The sequence below is a fragment of the Ceratotherium simum genome, chromosome 13 (genome assembly GCF_057802395.1).
Source record: "Ceratotherium simum simum isolate JZ-2026a chromosome 13, ASM5780239v1, whole genome shotgun sequence".
Classification (NCBI taxonomy): Eukaryota; Metazoa; Chordata; class Mammalia; order Perissodactyla; family Rhinocerotidae; genus Ceratotherium; species Ceratotherium simum.
In genome coordinates this window covers 985239-1003995 of record NC_141912.1, presented here as the reverse complement: position 1 = coordinate 1003995, position 18757 = coordinate 985239, and the positions used below count along the sequence as shown (strand labels likewise).

At 42.0% G+C, this 18757-nt stretch overlaps 1 long non-coding RNA gene across 1 annotated transcript in view; it reads left to right on the top strand.

Annotated features, from left to right (window-relative positions):
* Positions 1–17536, top strand: part of LOC147915348 (uncharacterized) — a 68510-nt gene extending 50974 nt beyond the window's left edge. The window contains exons 4-6 of the long non-coding RNA XR_015553922.1: positions 11162–11274; positions 14601–15445; positions 15811–17536. This is a non-coding gene — a long non-coding RNA (uncharacterized LOC147915348). The remainder of the gene's footprint in view (positions 1–11161; positions 11275–14600; positions 15446–15810) is intronic.
* The last annotated feature ends 1221 nt before the right edge of the window (positions 17537–18757 follow it).

Genomic DNA, 18757 nt, shown 5'->3' with positions numbered 1-18757 from the left:
TTTTATATTCAAATATATAGGATTTTTCATTAAGGCATTTTGTTGACTGACGTTTTCAGAACCATTAAGTTTGTTTCCACAGCTATTTTTCAAGAGCCAATAAGGAAAAGTAATAGAACTTAATTGGAAAATAAAACAGAATTGAGCCCAGAACATATCAGTTAATGAGCAATAGAGTTTATATTGATTTCATTTTATAAATAACATTAACCCTCAATAGCAATTAGTGCACAGAGCGATTGCTTGTTTAAGTTATCTGATAAGACAGGTTCATTCATTTAGAGTGTTAATCTAAAAAAGGATATTAGTATCCAGGAAGTCATTGATTTGTTCACCAGAATTAAAGCCAATGAAAATCCTTCCCGTTCTGCACGCTAAACCACATGCTGAAATCTGAAACCTCGCGGCAACTGGTGATAAAAAGAAAAGAAATTCTAGCCAAAGGAAAATATTGTAAATTGGTTTTCCTGTTGTAGAACCATTAAACCTTTCATATTAGCATATCCATTCTAGAACACTTGTGGTTATGATTAAAAAGAGAAGGGAAGAAAAACTGCTATAGGCAGCATCTGCAAAACAAGCTCAAGTACAATGGCAAAGCCACCAGCAACCAATGCGTGGAGAACAGTGTGAGAGTCACCGAGGAATGAACCTTCTCCAAAGACCCCCGGGTAGCTTACCAAGATAATGGAAACTATTCAAGGCATCAGTTTGTAATCTTCAGTATTACCTTAGAAGTCATGTCTTTTGCTACCTCTAGATCTTTCCAGTTTCTCCAAAGGACTCATGACTTAATTGCTTGTTTTTAAGTGTTGAAAATTTTTAAGGATGAGGGAAAATATCCAATCAACTGACCATGAGTAATAAGGAACCTTAGTTATTCCTATTTTGGGATCTTCTGGACAGAACATTTTCGAGCTTCTGATTTTCCTGGTTATTAAAATGTTTTACTTCTAAGCAACGGATCAGAAATGGAGTTGATATGATTTTTAAGACAATCTAAATAATCTGTTACAGATTAAATTAAATCTTATGGATAGTTTAAAGATATGGCCAATAAATGCACACAATGCCCAACACATACTACCACACACTGGGACAGGCAAAGAAAACACTGTACAGAGTGAAAGCAACACAAGAGTATGTAGAACAACACAACAAAACAGGTCGAAGCACATATTGCATGCCAGAAGATGGGGTGTAACTATCTCTTGGTTGGTATAGTGGACATAAAGATGATCTATTCACAATTATTGACCTCAAAGGAGAAGATAATCATCTCAACAAAGAGATATAATACAACATGGTAGCTACTACAGCAAAAGGGAAATTGAGTTAAGAATTCTCGTGGTCTAAGGAGTTCAGGTCAGCTGTAGAAAGAAGTGACATTTGGACTGAGTTTGAAAGATGAGTTCCCCGATGAGTAAAGGAACAGGGAATCTCATCAAAGGAAAAGTAATGAACAAAATGAGAGGGCATGGAAAGGACACATTCTGTGGTTTGTGTGGCTTTGGTTGTGAATAGACATGAGAGGATGGCTGGAAATAACTGTACAATGGTAAGCTGGGGCATGACTTCATGGTAAGTGTGACGAGACTTCTGTGCCATATTCAAGAACCTGGTCGCAACTCTCTAGACAATGAATATGAAACAGGAGAATTTCATAACCATATCTACTTTTCAAAGATATTTTGGGGATTCTAAGAGGAAAAGTTGGAAAGTAGAACTATTGGTAATGGAAAAACAAGTTAGGAGTGCAGGAGTTCAGACTCCTGAGCTAGACTATGGAAACGGCAGAGGGAAGAGCAAGACGCAAAAGACACTTTGGTGGTGGAGTAACTGAAGGTGGATGGCAGAGGGGCAGTTGTCAAGGGTGACCCTCAAGTTCCTAGTTAGGAAAACTAGGTGGATGCAAGCACTGATGGCCAGGGTAGGGAAAGCATAAGGAGAAAACAAGTTTTAAGGAAAAGACGATTCATTTGGGAGAAAATTGCAGCTATAGTTTGTGAGGGCATCTGGAGAGGAGGTACAGTTGGTAGCAGGAGGTGTGGCCCTGGACATATCATCCAGAAGAAGCAGCCATAGCCACGGGAGCAGATGGAAACATATTAAAGATATAGCTCTGTTGGATTTCATATTTATTTGCCTAATACTAGGAAGGAACATAGTGTAGTGACATACATCATCCTGGAAACGTCTACAGGGAATACTTTAGTACAAGTTTCTGGAAAGCAAATTTTCAAGATGTATCAAGACTCTTCTAGGAATTTCACTTCTGAGAATTTATTCTAAAGAACGACCAAAAATATGATCAGGACTTTACTTTCAAAAAAGGCCATCACAAAAATTTCAATAGCTAAATATCAGAAATGATGTAGATGGTCAACAAAAGGAATTGTTAGACTATACATATGGTAGAACATTATACCATAGCTGAAAATCATGTTTTTTAAGGAATATTTAATACCACGGAAAAATCCTAAAGATAATAAATGTGTGACATGATATAGCTGACGTATTATGTAGTATTATTCAAGTCTAGAAAAATTGTTAGAAGGTAGTGGAGTTATGGGTAATTTTCATTTCCTTTTTTATAGTTTATATATTGTCTACATCTTCTACCAAAAACACAATGACTCTCATGAACAGAAAAACAATTTTTAAATAAATAGGGAGAGATATAAGCATATATGTAGTTACACAATACGAGAAGGAGGAAGAGGAGGAGGAGGAAAAATGAAATAAATGCATTTGGAAAAAATGTGAAGACTCTGAAGGACAGCACAACAAACTTAGGCAAAAAGGCAACAGAATGACATTGGGTCAGCAACCAGGTAGGGTTTGAATTTTTTCCCTAATGTTTCTCAAATTCAAAAAAATGCACACTTTGTTATAGAAGAAAGACACACATTCCAACGCACCTTGACATGGGAAGTGAATATGTTGACCCTATATACACATCTGAGGCAGTTGTTTTTCATTATATAATTACAAGTTGCCATTTTGGAATTTAAAAAAAGTGATGGGGGAGTGGTGGATAAAGCAAAACAATTAATGCCACCACCCTCAGATTCCTGGCTAAATCTGATATCTTCTCATGGTAGTTAACCAGCATTGATTGCAAGACTGGTGAATATTTGCTCACTGTATACTGGCAAATGCTCATTCTCTATTTGCTAAGTCAATTGAGAATATCCCAGTGCCTAAATATCATAAAATGAAATGGTCTGTGGAAATATCACATTAAGATTTGGATAAAGTTTCTCCCTCCCCACCTTAAAAAAATCTGATTACTTTTATTATCAGTGGCGCCAGGCTACATTAGAAGGAACTGAGCCAACACAATAAAGGAAGTGATTTATTTTTGCTGACAGCTTTCTTATGTTTCATAGTCCCATGTCCAAGGATACTTCTGATACTGTATCTCTTCTTTGATATCTCATGTGCAATTTCTTCCCTCTTGGATTTTATTCTCTCCTTTTAATCTAACAAATACTATTTAATTTACACGTGTTATAAGAATGTACAGACCAGCTGAAGGAGCAAGATGTGAATACTAAAGGACCAGAGAACTATGTAAAATAAAACTAACCAAGGGCTTAGAAAAATCTTTTTTCTTTTACAAAAGTCATGCTCTATAAACATTTGTTGAAGAAAAGAATGAATGCAATACCAAAACCTATGACACAGAAAATAGATATTTTGTGTAATAAATTACAGGAGAGAAGTAGAACTAGGGCTAAAAGAGTAATGGAAGGCAAGTGTATGGGTAGGATTTGCAAAGGCAAGAAGTCGTGCTGGGTAAGGAAGCAGTGTCAAGCAAAGCTCAGAGGCAGGCAGTGAGGGGACTCCTGGGGCAGGGAGTTAGGGCGGAGAGCAGGGCAGGTGAACTAGAATGAGCAAACCAGGTCTTCTTTAAAGGTGAGCTAGACTGGGAAGCTAGGACTTTGAACTTGAGAAGTAGGCGCTTAGAAAGCTACTGGAAGTTCTTGAGCAAGGGAATAAGATGCTAAAGGTAGCATTTTGGAGAGGATAGATTGCACTGGAGGCAAAAGAGATGGAAGATAGAAGGCAGGGTGAAAAGCCTTCTCTCTCTACCTAGGCTGAGATGAGGAGAGCATGGCCTAGGGGGTGCACATGAGAATAAAGACAAGGGATAACACCAGGAGATATTTTAAAGGAAGAATGAGCTAATTTAGTGACTTATTTTGATATAGGGATTAAAGAAAAGATAATAGGGAAAATATTTCCATTATTCAAGCCTGGTTTCCTGGGACAACTGTGATTCACTAAACTAAGTGACGAAGTTGGATAAAGGCTTTTGCTGCCTAATCATGAGTTTAGGGTACTAGCAAAGTGAAGACCCCAACATTTTACAAAATAATTTGACATTTTAGAAAAAACACCCAAGTTGCTATATTGGGAAATATTAGAATTTAGACTTTCTTATGCTTACTATATGGTTTAGTATTTTAAATTGTTTTGAATTGCACATGGTAGATTGGGAGGAAGGAGTCACCTACTTCTTTTTGGTTTTAAGGGTTGCTATAGACCCCAAGAGGAGCCAGTATGGCACAAGTGAACTGGGTTTGAGACATAGTGAACCTGGAATGAGAACATGGATATCCAAATAGATCCAGCAGGCCATTGGTAATATGGTTCTGGGGTTCATCCAGGTCAGGGCTGAGAATGTAAGAAGGATAATACACACTTTATTTTGAGAGAAGATAACTTTATTATGCAAAAAGTAAAATAATTTTTTTTGTTTTTTTCATATTCCGTTTTACTCTTTGACTATATCTATGTGTGTGTTGTATGGTCGTGATAATTATATATGGAATTTTGTATTCTGGATTTTTTCTGTTATACTCTCACAAGCAGTTCCCCATAATTCTACAGTCTTCAAAAACCCACCAATTTTAATAGCTGCATAATATTCCATCAAGTTGATGTAGCACCATAAATAATACTCCATTTATTTGGGCTATATACAATCTTTCTCCACCATAGATAATGCTACATTAAACATCTTCACACATATACCATTTTTTTTTCTGTTGGATTATCTCATTTAGGATAAGTTCCCTGGATATAAAATCAAATTATATGAACAACCTGTAATTCTTGATTGCCATGTTGCTTTTATTTTTATTGTTTTCTGTTCATGAAATAGTTACATGTACTTTGTACAAATATCAAGCTTCATAGAGCTACACACTGGAAAAAAAGAAAATTCCCTATGATGTCAGCTCCTAAAAGTAATTGTTGTCAAAAATTTGTACTTGTCTTCCAAATTACTTTTTCTTCTCTATGAATATACTAATATATATTATTATTAATTTATATGAAATTTTGATCATGGTCTACTCACATATTAATCCTTTATTCTCCTTAGTAGAGGCATGGGGGTGTCTTTGTACAGTTAAGCCATAATTCACAGATGCTGCATTAAAGGATATGAAAAAATTTGAATTTAATAGATGTTATTAAATTGTGTTCAAAAACATATTGCTTATGAGAAAGAAGCCAGTCAAAAAAGACCACATATTGTATGATTCCATTTCCATGAAATGTCAAGAAGAGGCAAACTCATAGCAATAGAAAGTAGATTAATGGTTTCCTAGGGCTGGCAGGCTAGTGCGGGGAGTGACTAGTAATGAGTATGGAGTTTCTTTTCAGGGAGGTAATTGCACAACTCTGTGAATATACTAAAAATCATTGAATTGTAAAACAAAACAAAACCAAAAACTATATTGCTTTCCAAAAATGATTCCAAAGCTACGCTGACACTCCCTTCACCTTGCTCTCATGGAAGTCCATCCCTACCACGATGCTGCCTTCATGCCTCTCAGGGTGCCTTTTCCCCCATACCCCTCATCTCACTGGGACTGGACATGTATGTCTTCCTTGCTTCTCATTTCCATTTCTATTTCTTTCTCCCTCTTTTCTGAAAACAAAACAAAGCAAATGAGGGAAACTAACTTTGAGCCTCGCGTCATAGGTCACACATCCAGGTCACGTCCCCCTCATTCCCTGAAGATTGCAGCCCCTGGGTCATTGCCACTTTCTTCAACACTGCTCTGTCCTGGTTCTTTGTGATGTAAACATCCACATAGAAGATCCTTCTAATGCCTTGGTCTCTCAGTTCCTTGGTCTTCTCTCAGCTAATGATCTTGTCCTTGACATTATCTCCTAATTATGCCCTAGACCTTGTCATATCAATAAGTGTTGCCTCTCCATAATCTCAAGTTCAAGCATCCCACTCTCCAATCAGGACTACTTTCCTAACTCCCTCCATTATTCCAACTATTTTCCAACGTACAGGAACAAAAAAGTGCCTCCCTCCTTTCTCTGTTCCTCATCACCTTCATGCCTTCCATCACCTTCTTTCCCAGTGTAAATTCTATGGTTCCAGTGTTATAGGAATCATGAACCATTGCCTTAACCCTTAGCTCGTTTGTCTCTCTTCATCCTCCTCTCCTGGAAAAACCACAATTCTGTTTAAATACATCTCACCATCTGCTTTGTACCTGCACCCATGCAGGTGACATGGCTGGAGAAAATCATAAACCGGTGCTGACAGGTCTCACTCTGAATTCCTGACACAGACCTCCAGCGGTCTTTAGTACTGCTGGAAGCCAGCACTTTACATTTCTGTCCTCTATTCACTCTTCTTTCTCCTAAATTACTGTTTCCTACTTTCAACTCTCATCCACCCTCCAACAGCTCCTCTCCCTTCCTGGGGCTGAGATGATGATCTTGTTTCTTATTTCACTGAGAAAATAGAAGAGCTCAGAAGAGAAGTTCTAAAGCACCCACCACCTCATCTACACACCGCCCAGTATCTGTGCCTGCAGTATGCTCTGCCTTCCCTCACAGTGCTAGAGGTCGGATAAGTTGTCTGCTCTCCTATCCAGGGCCAACTGCTCCACTTATGACTGATCCCAGCCTTTCTCTCCTACTCCAGGATATTGTTTCGGTAAATCTCCGCTTTTGTCCCTGCGTCGTTTCCCTACCTCTACTGGATCATTCTCTTCAATATATAAACATGCAAATATTTCTTTCATTAAAAAATTTTTTTTAATCTAAATTCCATCTCTTGCTACCAAGCCCTTACTCTTCCCCTTTGGAGCAAAACTTTTCCACAGTTTTCTGTTTTTGTTGTTAGTGCCGTGAGGTCGATTCCAATTCCTAGCGCCCCTGTGTCCAGCAGAGCAGAACCCCACCCAGTCTTTTTGCTCCATCGTCTCACCTTCTGGCTCCATATCAGACGATGCTCCACTGCTTTTCACAGGGTTTTCATGGCCAATTTTTTTCGGAAGTGGGTTGCCAGGGCCGCCTTCTTAACCATTTTCTGTACTCAGTCTCAAATTCCTCTCCTCCCATTATCTTTTAATTCACATCCATCAAGCTTTTGCCTTCACGAAACCACCTTTGCCAAGGTCTCCACCATGGCAGTCCGATGATCAATTCATGTCTTCATGTTACTCACCTATTAGTAACATTAAAACACAGTTGACCATTCTCCTCTTTCTGAAATGCTTTCTTCACGTGGCTTCGGGAACACCACACTCTCCTGGGGTCTTCCTACCCCTTATCATTCTCTCTCGGTCTCTTCTACTTGGTCTTCATCTTCCCATTACCCCAAAACTGGAGATCCCAAGGGCTCAGTCTTTGGATGTCTTCACTTCTCCATCTACACTCACCCCTTGGTACTCTCATCTAATCTTGGGGCTTTAAGAACAAGCTGGAGCTTGTGTCTTCCAAAGGCCTATCTGATCGTCCATCTGGAGAGGACCCTGCTCACCACCTCCACCCACGCTGGCTTCCTTTCTGCTCCTGCCTCACACCAGGCACATTTCCAGTTCAGGGCCTTTGCACACCTTGGCCCCTCACCTGGGACACTCTTCCCCAGATACTAATATGGCCCTTTCCCTGCTTTTGTTCAAACTTTTGCTGAAATGTCACCTTCTCAATGAGTTCTTCCTGAATGCCCTATTTAGAATTGCAACCCCATCCCATCTTGACACCCCCTAGTCCTCCTTCCTGCTATAATTTTCTCCTTATCCCTCATCGCATAGATTCACGTTTTTTAGTGTATATTCTGTCCCTCACCTGACTCCACTATAATGTAAACTGAATGAGAGTAGGGATTTCTGTGTGTTCACTGATTTATCTCCGGTGCAGTGAATAGTTTCTTACTTATACTACGTTCTCAATAATTATATGTTGAGTGAATGAATGAATGGATGCTAAGAGCAGTGTATAAATGTGCCAGTCTCATTATCATGTTACCAGGCCAGAGTGCCCCCATTTTTTAAAAAACTGTTTATTTAGCAAGTTTTAAAAGCAACCTTAAATTTCCTAATTTGTGTTTCTTTAGAAACTATCAGCTACTTAATAAAGCTGCTATTTGTTTACTGTGCCTATTTAGGGCTCAGATTTTGGAGAACAGCAAGACCGTTTTCAGTTGTCAGCCGCGATGTCACACAGCAATTTAAAACAGTCAGCGTGGTGAGGAGTCTGGGGATACTGAAATAAAAAGCACCGCACACATGGAGTGTTCTATAATTAATAGCCTAGAGCCATCACAAAGCTTTCTCAAATCTTTGAAATTAAAGTATGATGTTTTCAGTTATCTGACTAAAGGAACCTCGAATTTGTTTTCAAAAATAAAATGCAGAAAATCAACACCATTTGAAACTTCAGGATTCTGTCATGGTAGGAAGAGGTGCACTGTCCATATCGGTCCCTACTCAGCACACGTGGCTGTGGTGCACATCAGCTTGGCTGGTACTAGTTGAGATCCACAGCAAACGTAACATACACACCAAATGTGAAGACTTAGCATGAGAAAAAAGAACATATAATTTTATATTAATATGTTAATATTTATTACATGTTGACATCATCATGCTTTTTATAGGGTAGATTAAATAAATATATGATTAAAATTAATTTCAACTGTTGCTTTTTACTTGTTAATGTGGCTACTAGAATATTTAAAATTACATACATGGACAGTGCTGGTTTAAATTTAAAAAAGACTAAAGAGACATAACAATAAGTTGCAATGCATGACCCTAGATTGGATCCTGGTTTAAAAAATAACAAACAACTATAAAAACATTCTTGAAACAATTAGAGAAATTTGAATACGGACTGGATACTAGATATGGATTGTTAATTTTTTTAGTAGTGATAATGGTATTGTAGTTATACAGGAAACTGTTTTTACTTTTATGGCAAACATTCTAAAGTATGTAGGGGTGAAACATCACAATGCCTAAACTTATTTTCAAACATTTAGCAACATACGTGTTTACAATTTAATATTATATAATAACATTTATGTTTTATTTATAGTAAATAATACATTTATCTAAACTATAAGTATTATATCTGTATATTCTTTTTTATTGCAGTAACATTGGTTTAGAACATTATATAAATTTCTAGTATACATCATTCTATTTCAATTTCTGTGTAGATCACATCATGTTCACCACCCAAAGACTAATTACAATCCATCACTACACACATATGCCTAATCATCCCTTTCGCCCCCCTCCCTCTCCCCTCCCTTCTGGTAACCACCAATCCAGTCTCTTTCTCTATGTGTTTGTTTGTTGTTGCTTTTATCCTCTATTTATGAGTGAGATCATACAGTATTTGACTTTCTCCTTCTTACTTATTTCACTTAGCATAATACCCTCAAGCTCCATCCATGTTGTCACAAATAGCCATATTTCATCCTTTTTAATGGCTGAGTAGTATTCCATTGTGTATATATACTACATCTTCTTTATCCATTCATCCCTTTGTCCATTCAACCTAGGTTGCTTCCAAGTCTTGGCTATTGTGAATAATGCTGCAATGAACATAGGGGTGCATATACCTTTAGGCATTTGTGTTTTCATGTTCTTTGGATAAATACCCAGCAGTGGAATAGCTGGATTGTATGGTAGTTCTATTCTTAATTTTTTGAGGACTCCCCATACTGTTTTCCATAGTGGCTGCACCAGTTTGCACTCCCACCAGCAGTGTATGAGAGTTCCCTTCTCTCCACATCCTCTCCAACACTTATTATTTCCTGTCTTGTTAATTACAGCCATACTGACGGGCATGAGGTGATATCTCATTGTAGTTTTGATTTGCATTTCCCTGATAGTTAGTGACATTGAACATCTTTTCATGTGCCTGTTGGCCATCTGTATATCTTCTTTGGAGAAATGTCTGTTCAGATCTTTTGCCCAATTTTTAATTAGGTTGTTAGTTTTTTTGTTGTTGATATGCAAGAGTTCTTTATATAGTTTGGATATTAACACCTTATCAGATATATAGTTTGCAAATATCTTGTCTTTTCATTTTGTTTATGGTTTCCTTTGCTGTGCAGAAGCTTTTTAGCTTGATGTAATCCCATTTGTTTATTTTTTCTATTGTTTCTCTTGCCTGGTCAGACATGGTACTTGAAAATATGCTGCTAAGACTGATGTCAAAGAGCGTGCTGCCTATGTTTTCTTCTAGAAGTTTCATGGTTTCAGGACTTACATTCAAGTCTTTAATCCATTTCGAGTTAATTTTTGTGTGTGGTGTAAGATAATGGTCCACTTTCATTCTTCTACATGTAGCTGTCCAGTTTTCCCAACACCATTTATTGAAGAGACTTTCCTTTCTCCATTTTATGTTCTTGGCTCCCTTGTTGAATATTAGCTGTCCATAGATGTGTGGGTTTATTTCTGGGCTCTTGATTCTGTTCCAATATTTGTATATTCTATATTTACATGTTTACATACATTTATATATTTATATGTGTTAAGTATATACATATCTGTGTGTATACATAGATAGCGAAAAAGTAGCAATTGTTGAATCCAGACAGAAGGTAAATTGGTTTTCATTGCACTATTCTTTCAACAGCCATTCTATATTTTTTCGTAATAAAAAAGTTGGGGAAAAGTTTATGGCCACTCCAAGAAGACTTTTGACTAAAACCAAATAACAAAATTGTACCACAGTGACAACCACTTGGAAGAAAGCCTGTACAAAACAGTCACAATTCAGAGAGTCAAACTATAAATGACTATTTTTAAAGAATGTATAAATTGTATGCCAGCTTATGAACTAGTTTCTCTCTAAATATACCAAAACTCCTTTAAAGGCCTTAAGCCACTTTCTTCGCTTTGAAGAAGCAACCCTGTGAAGGAATACTCTAAACCGAAGACAACATTCTACCAGTCAGAAATTGCCATCTGGCCCTGGCAGAGTGGATGGGTGAGTTTTCGCTTTCTGTGGTTGGTAATCCGTGGTCTATGCCTTTGGTATCATAGATACATCTCTTGAATCACACCCATAGGCCCTATTTGTGCTAGTCTTTCTTAGATTGACTGACATCTCCAATTTTCACATTCACACCACTCCCAGAAAGCTTAATTGATGAGCTAGTCTTAAATGTCCTGAGGGCTTCTTTGAGAGGTTATTAGGATGACACAAAAGTCAAGACTTGTAGAGTGCAGAAGACGGCAACTGGCTGTGCTTGACAGGTTCAAGGACTGTCATTGAACAACAGTAGTTGTGAAACAGAAGTTGTTTTTTGGTAACATATTTATTTGGAAGCAAAGATATTATGACATTACCACATTACTTCAGTCAGAGAAAGTCTCACCACCACTGCAAAACATAAAATGCCAAAAGAGAACACTACATTCCTAAAAGACACTTGTTTAAATTTCTTCAAGTGCAAGCAGATATTTGATGTTCTTTTTTTTGTGTGTGTGAGGAAGATCAGCCCTGAGCTAACATCCCTGCTAATCCTCCTCTTTTTGCTGAGGAAGACCGGCTCTGAGCTAACATCTATTGCCAATCCTTCTCCTTTTTTTTTTCCCCCAAAGCCCCAGTAGATAGTTGTATGTCATAGTTGCACATCCTTCTAGTTGCTGTATGTGGGACGCAGCCTCAGCATGGCCGGAGAAGCGGTGTGTCGGTGCGTGCCCAGGATCCAAACCTGGGCCGCCAGTAGCGGAGCGTGCACACTTAACCACTAAGCCACGGGGCCAGCCCCTGATGTTCTTTTATAAGAAAAATTATTGTAGCTGAAAGAATATGTCTTTGGGCATCGATTTAACTTCCAGGTAGCTCCAGCTCTTGGGCCCCCATGAGATTACACTGGAAGTCAACACAAAGGGAATGGCATAAGATCTGGCACCCTAAAGAAATTTCAAATGTAACCCGAATGTTTGGAAGGTAGTAAACATGTAAACTATATGTTCAGTGTACAATGTTAACATTTTGCTAGGGCTGCCCCAGCACTCCTATCCATCCTGAAGGGCCCATCGTTCTGCTCCTCGTGCCTCCGTGATGCTTTCCTTTTTCCCCTGATAGCATGCTGGACACATATCCGGTCCTTCTGCCCACCAAGCTTGTCCTAGAGCAGAGCTGACCTTTTAAAGCCCTAGCTTTTGTCACAGAAACTGGCTTGTCCTACTTGCTCAGCAAATGCTTGGAGGAGTGGCTCTCCACCTTTTTTGATGGAAACACACAGTGCATTTTGAGTGCAACTCAGTAAACACACACAGATGCCTCTCTATATAAGCTAGAACAAACATTTCATGAAAAAGTATTTAATCTTATCACCTGCACTGCATGGATATTTTTTAATGTACTCCATTTCATTTTTTATAAATACTAGTCAAGACCACCAAATTGATTTCAAACTTATGAATGAACTCTACTTTTAAATTATAGAAGTTACCCACCTGCTAATGATCAGTTAATTGGCTTATTTGGAATTGGTACAATGGAAAAACAGTCTTTCACCAAAGGTGAATACGGGTTTCCTTGGGATCCACTATGCTTATTGCTAGTAGGTAAGAATCATTACCGTGGATGTCCCATCGACTTCCCACCACCTATTGCCCACCTGCAAAAGCTCAGCAGTGTCAGCCCCTGCAGTCTTTCTTCTACTCTGTCCTCTGCGGTTACCTATATTTCGCCCCTTGTACTTGCGTGGTGCAGATCCCTATGCTCTCAGTCCTTGGGCCAATTCTGAAGAAGAAAGTGGACAGAAATCTTAGCCCCACCATTCAGTGGAGTTTGGAGTTGAGTCAATCCCCTGAGACTCAGGATTTGGAGGCCCAGCCTCACGCCTCACATGTCCTCAGTGCCTAAGTAGCCCATGAGTTGCAAATATCCACGGGGTCTTTCTTCAGTACCTCCCTGGATCCTCTGTTCGTTAGCCCCGAGGCCGTGCCCTGGACCCCACAGAGTAGCTGGGATCTTGGGAGCCCCATTAGATCCTGCTGGTCACACACCCAGCAGACCGTTCCTTGGTGCTCAGTACCTCCCAGGTAGCGCCCTTCACTGGTGATAGGGTGGAGGAAAAGAGCCTCCTGCAGTGTCTCACTCACAGTAGGATACGGAGCTCCTGGGGCTGACTACCACCCAAGGCAGCTCCCTGGGATCTGAGCAGCCACGTCCATCCATCTGGCCACTTTGGGTCATGGCCTTGCCTGACTAATCCCTTTGTGCACTGTGGCTCAGAGATCCTGGCTGTCCTGTCCCTGGGCTCTGCCATCCAAAGCCCCAGAGTGTGGGTCCAGAACCTTGCTGACTTTGTCCTCCTCGCACTGAATTTGTGTTGCAGGGTCTCAGCCGCAGTCATAGTCCCAAGACGAGGGGACAGACGATGGAATTTTTGTTCTAAATCCTCCTCTGGATGAGGACAAGAGAGGGAAGGAGTGATTGTCTGAAGGACCCCATGGGTCACATGTCTCTCTTCCAGAGGAACTGTGGTTAAAATACCCTGCTTAGGGAAGGGGCTGGAGAGCTGTGGAGCCAGGCTTTTCTGACTTTAGTTTTCTCACACTAAGTTTGGTTAGGTGATTAATGTGGAAAAGCACGCAGCAGAACGAGCCCAGACTCTGGAGCCAGACCGCTGGCCTGGGTCCAGCTCTGCCACTCCCTCGCTCGTGACCTTGAGCACTGTGCTCAACCCTCTGTGCCTCAGTTTCCTGATCTGTGAAAGGGAGAACAGTGCCTACCTTACAGGGTTGTTGCTGAAAGGATCAAGTGAGTTAAAGAACCAAAGTGCTTAGAAAACCCCACGGGTGGGAGAGAGTGAGAATGGATCATAGAAGGTTCAGGGTGAAAGGCATCTTAGGGGTCATTTCACATATAAGGATACAGAGACCCAGGGAGGGGCGGGGCCAGCCAAGGTTCACCTCACAAAGAACAATGAGGAACAGCAGGAACTTCTGATCCTTTCCTACCTGGGGTTTTTCCTTCACTCTCTTTTGTGTACCTTGGAAGCATTTAATGAGTAAAATATTCATTTAATCTGGCCTGCAAGAAGCAGGAGAGAAAAAAATAAAATAAAAATATGCCAGAGTCCCAGAAGAGAGAGCAGCCTTCCTCCCCAGAGACACCCCACACCACAGAGAGTGGGAGGTGTTCTGACAGCTGAGCTGCCCCTTTCCGGTATTTCCTCTAAAATGTGGTTAGTAAGGGAAGAGGGGAAAATGAATATTAATCAAGCAATTCTTGATTATTGATTAAAATCTTCAAAACAACCTTGTGAGAGAACTACTATTCCCATTTTACAGATGAAGAAACTGAGGATCACAGAGTTACAAAACTTGCCCAATACAAGCCTGCTGTTTAGGATGGAGATGGGAATCAATTCCATCCAAGTCGTCTTTGCTGACTCCAGACGCCTCGTCTTCCACTGACCCACAGCGTCGTCCTCTACAAGTGAGGCTGTGTTTTCCCCTTAACGTGCTTTGCATTCCAGCCAGGACAATGTCAGAGGCATCAGGACACCCGCCTTCTCTCACTCACTCAATGTCACTTTATGATCTACCCTGTTAATAAGAAAAGAAGCGACAAGAACTTTTTCCACGTTTTTCCATCTTTTTACTCTGAGTGGTTTCTGAGTCACTCATATACTGTCACATCTGGGAAGTCTTAAAGATTTGGTAAAATCTAGCTGATGGCAGCGAGTTATGTCTTAGGAGTGAGCTCCTACTTGTGCTGTGAAATGATTCCTTGCATTATAGGAGAATTTTCTAGAAGGCAACCTTTAAACAGAGGCTGACCCAATGCATTTGAAATACGATTCAATTTCCAAAAATCTGATTTCCTCAAACAACTCTCCAGGAGAACCTCCTAGCTCCTTACAAACTGATGAGGAAGCCATACCAACCAGCAGACATGGGCGTCTTGGTGTCCAAGGTGAGAAACAGGCCCTGAGGGGGGAGTGGGGGCTGGTGCGAAGCTAGGACACCAGCGTTCGTCTTTCTGCCCAGGCACTGCCAATTTAGCCCCCTTCTGAAGCAAGGGGTGAGGGCCAGCACCCGTGAGCCTTCAGTTGCACATTCTGTCAGCATTTCAGCCTGGGCACAGCCAGGAGCCCCAAGAGGACCATGGGAGTATATTCCACCTGTTGCAGGTGAGGTGGGGCTCACAGTCAGATCCAAGCTCATCCTCCTATGCTTTGAACCCCCCAACGCAGTCCAGCCTGATTAGAATCTTAGTTTTATTGACTTGTCGCTGCATCCCCACAGCTACCCATCACTTAAGAGGAGTGAGTTTATGCTCCAGTTAGCAGGACCTTTGTGTTCATCTCATTTCTCCTGCACCCATTTGGCGTGGCCCCACCCCCTTGCCAGGTAACCTCATCTTCCCGGCCAGTGCCAGCCTGGCTGCTGCCGTGAAAACACCACTGAGGTCTGCTGAGGCCGAGGGACCGCAAGGCTGACCCTGGCCAGGGTGGGGCTGCATTACACATCACCCTCCTCCTCCTTCCTCCTCCAGGCATCCAGCCGCCCCTGCCCCATCCCTCCTCAGGAGAATCACTCATCTAACAAAACATGACTGAAGGGCCGTGTCACACTCAAGGTTGAATGAAGGCAGGGAAGAACTTGAGAACCATTTCTTGAGAGACGATTTCTGCCATGGCACCGTGAGTATGGGGCAGCATGGGCTCGGGACCAGGTGACGGCCAAGGGTGATGCCTGTGGGTTTCCAACCCCTCCTGAGGTCAAGGTGAGGGGCCAACACCCTGCTCCCAGCCAGGCCTGAGCCCTTGGCCCTCAGTGAGCCCCTAGCAGGAGCAGCTACCTGAGCCGGCCTCCGTCCCTCCTGGTGCAGGGAGGAGGCATCGCACACTGGGTGTGACCACACCCGTGGGAGCGGCTTTACTCCCTCCCAGCACTAGCAGCTGCTGCTCATGAATAGGAACAGCCCCAGCTCCCTGCCACAGTCAATGACCGCTCTGGGTCCTGACTGCAGGCCGACATTCTGTTAAGTTCGTGCTGCCGTGGTCAGGGGCTAGGCCCTGACACAGGCTGCCTGGATATACATCCTGACCTCTTCTCCCCGGTTCCTTCATCTCTAGAGCAGGACCTGCATCATAAGAGTGTCTGGAGGATCACATTCGTTAATAACATAAAGCACTCAAAGCAATGGTACATTGAAATTGCTCAGTAAATGTTACTTCCTATTTTTTCCTTCTCATCTTACCTGTGAAGAAGTTGAGGCTCAGAGAGGTTAAGTAATTTGCCTGAGATCACACAGCTATTAAGAGAAAGAGTAAGGATTTGAAGTGAGGCTTGTCTAGCCCATTGTCCATGGTCTCCATTAACTTTCTTTTCTCTGCTCACTCCACATGACCTTCTCTTTGTCCTCTCCCTTGTCCTCTTGCGAAGAAGAACCAGCAGCAGCTTCCCTGTCATTTGAACCCAGGTCAGTCTGTCCTACAGCCTGCATGCTCGGAGCCTGGCAGCCACCTTTGCAAGGTAATGGAGAGCAAGGATATTGCTCACGTCAGGCACCTGAGTCCAGAGTGGAGACAGGAGGAGTCAGGGTCAGGACTTCAGCCACCACTTAGCTCCACTAACAGAAAGGAATTTAAATTATGAGTCCAGGAGATGAAAGGTGGAAAAGGCCAATGAGAGTAGCTTTTGAAGTGATTTTTTTCCCCACACCAGGACTTGCCCATGTGTAAATGCCCTCCTTCAGAGACGGCGGCTCTGGGTGGGATCAGAAGTGTGGCTGTTCCAGTCCCAGTCAAGTGTGCCAAAGAAGAAACCTGCCTGGAAGCTGTGCGATGCCCAGAGAAAGGAGCCTGGTTTAACCATGAACTACCTAAGCGTATGGGCAAATGATTTGCCAATATGGATGCTGGCATCTCTGTGTTTTAAAATATAGCATATTAATAGAAAATTTGGGGTATAGTAAGGCCAAAAAACCAGGAGATGATGGCCATTGAAAAGACAGTTTATTATTCACAGTTGCCAAGAGGAGGAGCACACCACCCAAGGCAGGGCCACACGGGGAAGCACCAGGATGGGTCAGGAGGCAAACGGAGCAGGGGGAAACATGGGCAGGAGACTTTGTTGTGGTTTCCTTGGGAAGGAACAGGTAAGGCAGGGTAAGCAGGCTTAGGACTGACTATTTGAATAATTTCAGTGGACTCTGAGAAAGAGGGGCATCCCTAGTTGTCTGGTACCTGGCCCTGGGGTGATTGGCGGAGGCGATAGTGGCCTGAGTGTGAAACTGATGAAGGAGGTGGGTGGGGGTGGGCTCTGGATTGTTTGGTTTTCCCTGGAAAGGTTGAGTTGTTTACTGTCTCTGGGAATTGACCAGCCCTGGGAGGGGCAGTCCCCCAGGGTCAGCAAGTCCCCAGATGTCAAAGCAGCAGATACAGATAATCAAAGACATGGTTCATACACTCTGGCACTAGAATGGGCATCCATGGCCATGGTAAATACTGCCTGCGGGGAGACCATCAGGTTGTGGTCTACTGAAAGTGGGCAGCCTCCTCAGGAAAAGCAAAGCCTGGGTGAGGCGGGTTCCCCCTGGGCACCAGCGTCTTGTATGTGGAGAAGGATGTCACAGATCTCAGAATGTCCTCTCTGGAAGGGTCTGTTTGTCCGTCCCACGTGACACAGATGCACAGCTCTGAGCATGGACAATAGCCAGAATGTGTTTAATACGTTGCTTACGTCTTCTCAGGAAGGGAGGGGCTGCAGTGCGGTCCATGTAACGATTGCTCTTCTACCTACTTTGCATTTCTTGTGCTAAAGAGAAAAGAAGGAAGCCAGCGGGCTGGACATCCTGTGCTGGACCAGCCACAATGGTCATGGCTGCATTGAGAATAGTCAGATCGTAAATGTCTTCTCCTTGAGAACAGGGAAACGTGGTGTAGTGGAAAGAGTACCTGCCTGGTGCTGAGGAGACCTGATGCCAGCCTCGGGGCTGCAGTAACACTGGCCCTACAACCTCAGGAAGGTGTCAGCCTCTCCTGACTGTTTCCTTACCTGTAAAACGAGGGTTTGCACAGGGCAGTCTCGGATTACACTTTCGAGTCTTCCGTTTGTAGAACTGCAGAGTAAAGTTTGTGCAAAAGGTGTTTAGAAAGACAAAAAATGGTTTCAAATATCCTTCTCCTACTTGGGAAACAAAATAGTCTTGAACATCCTAATTCTGCAACACATCAGCATTTAATTCCTGCAGAGCCAACTGCAACTAGAGGTTTATTGCCTGCTGCTTTTGTAAAATTTCATTTCTTCAGAGTCTCCCAAGTTCAAGTACTGTTCCTTTAATGTGATTCTTCCTAGTGTGAACGCATTATGTTTTATACATGAATCCATATGGGCAAAGATTTCATGGGTGCTTATTAATGTGATAGATCTGAGCACAGGATCGGGTTAAAGAGAAGGTTTTTAAAGCATCCAAAGGTGATGTGCCCTGAAGGGGC